The 5,491-nt window shown below is 42.2% G+C and overlaps 1 pseudogene; it reads left to right on the plus strand.

Annotated features, from left to right (window-relative positions):
* Positions 1–4,876: 4,876 nt before the first annotated feature.
* Positions 4,877–5,282, plus strand: LOC118523121 (large ribosomal subunit protein eL33 pseudogene; annotated as a pseudogene).
* The last annotated feature ends 209 nt before the right edge of the window (positions 5,283–5,491 follow it).

Here is a 5,491-nt window from a genome sequence, read left to right on the forward strand (position 1 = left end):
CTATTTAATCCAGACATAATTAACTTAAGGTCCTGGAAGAGCTTGTCCAAAACTTAAGGTGGAGGTGGTTTCCAACTATTTGCTCAAAATGCACATCTGCTCGTAAAAGCTAATTGGTGTTTTCTGTTGACTATGCTAGAATGCTGAGCTTCCTACTGCTGAATTTCAGTCCCATTTGGAGGATATATTACTCAGGCCAGGGATTTAGGAGCAGCTGCCTTGAATTATTATGTCATTTCATTATAATTTTATAAATTATTTGTACAATAAAAGCTGGATTATCTGACATTGCCCTAAGAAGTTCTAGGGATCTTCGGTGTCTCTGATGTGCTACCAAAATAAATCCTTAAGCTAGTTGACTATTAATACTGAAATTCAACCAGTATCAACACATTCTGAAGACATGTCAGAGTCGTCTCAAAGTCTTTAGATAAGCGGAGGAAGGAAAAAAAAATAAATCTTTCTCCCAAAATTCAAAAATAAGAGAAGCTTAAGAGATTCATAAGATATTCCTTTTTTAAAGAAATAAAATGTGATTTAGGATACAGTGCTGTTGGATTTTATGCAGGGTATGTGTTCCTGAAGACTTTATATAATTTACAACATTAATTCCAGACAGAGCCTGACAAAGGGTGGCCTTTATTTCTGCTTATCTTCTAAAGAAGAAATGTCATGTAGCAATACTTAAATGGCATTTACTAAGCCAACTTTTTTTAGAATATATGATTCTTGATTATTTTTTAATTTTGGAGGAATTTCATTGTTTCAAACTTTGCATATTAAGTATGACTTAATATCTTTATGATGCTCTATTTCAAATACAATGAAAAATACATTAAACACGATTACAGAAGAAACAGGAGAAAGTTATAGAAAAGGAAAAGAAACTGAAGGATAGTCATTAAAATAATCTGGTTTAGTTACCAATTATAATTTTTCCTTCATAATATTTGCAGCATATATGACAAAGAACCAATTTGCCTAATAATACACAAAGAATTCTTACAAGTCAACAATAAAAAAGATAAGCTAGTGATATAAATCCTTCTCTCTATAGAATCTTCAGTAAAATCCACTTTACATCCTTAAAAAAAAAGAAAAAAGATAAACTATATTTTTAAAGGGAGAAAAGAAATGAAAAAGTGTTCCACGAAAGAAATACAACCTATAAAGACTGATAGCCAGTATTATCATAGGTGGGGATTGGGGGCGGGAGAAGACTTTAATCCCTCTTAATGAGGGTGTAAATTGTTACAACCTCCAAAAGAGGGTGATTTTGGCCATCTATGTGAGAACCAGAAATTTCACTTGTGGGAATTTGCCCTAAGGAAATAAAGCCACAAGGAGAAGCAAATGTCCATGAGCATTGTTTACAGGACCCAGGATGTGGCTGCCAGCCTCATCCATGAAGACTGACTCAGGTTTCCCAGGTGCCAACTAGCACACATTACCTGCCCCTTCAGCAGCTCCCACCAGGAATCCAGGCACAAAGAGAACACAGGGATTTCTGCAGCTGCTCTGGGCTGGGTAAGAACACAGGTGAGATGTCACATCTCCCAGTGGCATTTCACTGAAAAATCCTCCAAAGATCTGCCTCTTCACTTGGGCCTCTGGCCAACCCTGTGGCTCCTCCCAAGTCACTATTATTCAGGAAATCTGGTGGCCCTTCTTAAAAAGCCAGGCCCAGGGACTGGCATTCCCCCCACAGTCACAGCTTACCAGACCACCTCTACCTAGCAGGCAGGATTGCTTGCAATAGCTACTAAGAACCGGAAAATGTCCCTGGTATTATGTTTGTAACAGTGAAAAACTAGGCCACAAGTATAAATGTGCTCATATAGGGGATTAGACAAATTATGATACAGTCATCCAATGGACTAGCTTTTGAAAGGAATGAGTAGGATCCATTTCAGACTAAAATAGAATGATGTCTAAGAGATACAACTAAAGAGAAAAGACTTGCAGAACAGGATACCTGCCTGCTTGTACACGGAGGTACCCCAATGCCTGAAACAATGTCTCAAACAAAGGCAGTGATAATAGAGTACCTCCTTTGAGGTGCTGACAGCTGAATGGATGCATGTTTGTAAAGAGAAAAATCTAGAAGGTCTACAATCTTGTCTACCATATTCCCTGTAGTCTCCTAGAAGCTGGAAAATTACCTGGTAGCCCGGTAATCCCATAGTATGTCTTTAAAAAATACACAACAGTTACAGCAGCTAACCCTGAGAAAAGGAAGACTGCAGGAAGAAGGAAAAGAGGCCACTTTTTACTTTACATGTTCCTATATTCTTTAGCTTTTCTTAAAAGCACGTAACACAATGGTAATCATTTATATAGTAGAGGGAGAGGACAGAAAGCTTGAAGTTTTTAGAAAAATATGGGTAAACAATAGCCAAACTATGGAAAGAGCCCAGACGTCCAATGACAGATGAATGGATAAAGAAGATGTGGTATATATATATACAATGGAATATTATGCAGCCATAAAAAAATGAAATCTTGCCATTTGCAATGACATGGATGGAACTAGAGGGTATTATGCTAAGCGAAATAAGTCAATCAGAGAAAGACAAGTATCATATGATCTCACTCATATCTGGAATTTAAGAAACAAAACAGAGGATCATAGGGGTAGGGAGGGAAAAATAAAACAAGACGAAATCAGAGAGGGCGACAAACCATAGAGACTCTTAATCATAGGAAACAAACTGAGGATTGCTGGAGGGGGAGGAGGAGGGATGGGGTAACTGGGTGATGGACATTAAGGAGGGCGTGTGATGTAATGAGCACTGGGTATGATATAAGACTGATGAATCACTGACCTCTACCTCTGAAACTAATAATACACTATATGTTAATTAACTGAATTTAAATTAAAAAAAAAAAGAAAAACATGGGTAAAATAAGTGTATGTCCTACAATCTGTTATCCTTCAAATTATTCTTATTTTAACTACGTCACTCCAGCCATTTTGTTCTAGGTCTCTAAGTGATCCAGGACAAACTTACAGTTCGTAACTGTATGACTCCCTGACTATGCCCGTTTACATGAACAATCCTTTCCACATCTATTTCTAGGTCCACAAGGGTAAGTCTTGAGTAATAGGAATTTTGGATACCTCAAAACTCCCATTCCTCCAACACATAAAGTAGCTAAAGCTTTTAATGTGGCATAAATTAATATCCAGGGATGGTATGAAAACGACACTCATGGGTGATGTGGAAAGTGGAGAGTGTCCTTTTTTTACCTTCAGTGGAGTGCTGCTGACCCAATGACAGTGGGAGAAAAGTTGACACGAAATAGAGAGGGATTCCTGGCCCCGCTGCCCCAGTCGGTGGGAGCCATGGACCTTAGGGCATCCCCATCACAAGTCTGTGAGTTTCCTTAACTCTCCCAGCACCCCACGGAGACTATCTCACCTGCCCTCTCCACCCTTTACCACTGAGGTGCGGCAGAGGTGGGGGGAGGCAAGTTCATCCCTGAGGCGAGAGAGGGGCCAGCCAGAACACACTGGCACAACATTTATTTGAAACCCCATTCGAAATTTGCATTCTACTCAAAACCGTATATCTGCATTTGTTTCTTTTTTTTTTTTTTTTTTTTTTTAGATTTTATTTACTTATTTGAGAGAAAGCACAACGGAGAGGGGCAGAGGCAGAGGGAGAAACAGACTCCCTGCCAAGCAGGGAGCTGATATGGGGCTCAATCTCAGGACCCTGAGATCACGACCTGAGCCAAGGAGCAGGTAGACACTTAACTGACTGAGCCACCCAGGCACCCCTGCATTTGCTTCAATATAAAAGTATACAAGTATTTTCCCCCCAAAATCTCCCAAATAAATCCTCTGTTCCGGGAAGATGGAACCTGTGTAGATGGTGGTTTCAAGTATGCCCAGCACACACACACCAACTGAGATTTGAGTTGAAAACCTAACGGCAGCCTGTCCTACCTCACCTTCAGCTCAGACTTGATTATCAAAGTCTCCAGGCCATTCCAGGACTCCAGGATTCCCAGGCTTCAGTCAACCACACACACACATGGCTGTCCTTATCACCCTTTTTTCTACTCAGAAAGCTTAGGGGTCCTCTTATTTCCTTCTGCATTTGGCACAAACTCCTTTGTCGTGTTTCCCTGAATCTCCATAGTTGGACTGCACCCTCCTGGTTCCTGTAGTGCCCACACCTGCTGGTGGTCCCACACGCACAAATGGCCTCTCCATGTATAAACACTACCTGCTTGCTCCCACCTTTATGCCTGGAATTTCTTTCCCACTCACCTCTAAACGTCCAACTCATGTTCTTCCAGACCCAGCTTAAGTTTCCCTTCTCAAATGTAATGATTCCCTGCTCTTCAAGAATGAGGTGACAGCGGCAGTCTATGCTAACTAACAATTTGGCTGGTCGCTTGATTTTTTTCTTGATTTGGGGTCATGCCTTAGCTCTGGTCTGTAAGCCCCCTCTGAAACCATCCCAGTGGCGTGTTTCCTTCTCCCACTCCCCCAACGCCATGCCAAGTCCCTGTCTTGGTCCCTGTCTACCTTGTCCCTCCAGGCCTTCCAATGATCCTGGCCCTGAACCCCAGCCCCATCCTGCTTTCATGTCAGTCCTCCCTGATGCCCACCTATTGCTGCTGCCCGGGGCCAGGGGGTCTGGCCCCTGGCGGGGCACCCTCATGTAGCCTCTTCGTGGTGGGCTCTGGGTTCCAACCTTCCCAGGCAGAGAGAACACTGGTTACTACATTTCTGAATCCTGGACACCTCAACCAAATGAATTAAACTTATGCTGTTTCCAGGTACGTGAATTACGGCAACTCAAAGATAGGCCTATGGAGCCTCTGTTAAAAGAGCACACAGTGGCTTTTTCCGCCATCTTGGAGTCTGTGGAGGCCTGCTGGGAACAGGACTCCTATAACGCCAAATAATGTCTGGAAGGCTGTGGTCCAAGACCATTTTTGCTGGCTATAAGCGGGGTCTCCGGAACCAGAGGGAGCACACAGCTCTTCTTAAAACTGAAGGTGTTTATGCTCGAGATGAAACGGAATTCTATCTAGGCAAGAGATGTGCTTATGTGTACAAAGCAAAGAACAACACAGTGACTCCTGGTGGCAAACCAAACAAAACCAGAGTAATCTGGGGAAAAGTAACTCGTGCTCATGGAAACAGTGGCATGGTTCGTGCCAAATTCCGAAGCAACCTTCCTGCTAAAGCCATTGGCCACAGAATCCGTGTGATGCTGTACCCCTCAAGGATTTAAATTTAATGAAAAGTAAATAAAGGTGTAGATTTGTAAAAAAAAAAAAGAAAAAAGAGCACACAGTGTACTGGAGAAAACAGTCCAGAAGAGGCAGTGATTTTTCCTGCCTGCCATATGAGGGTGTCAGTAAAGCAGAAGGGGCAATACTTGACCTGGGCCTCAAAGGGTGTGTTATGATTCCTCAGCCTGAAGTTGGAAAATGGGGGGCTGGAGGGAACATGTGGGGACAGTCCAGA

Source organism: Halichoerus grypus, chromosome 8 (genome assembly GCF_964656455.1).
Source record: "Halichoerus grypus chromosome 8, mHalGry1.hap1.1, whole genome shotgun sequence".
NCBI classification, from domain to species: domain Eukaryota; kingdom Metazoa; phylum Chordata; class Mammalia; order Carnivora; family Phocidae; genus Halichoerus; species Halichoerus grypus.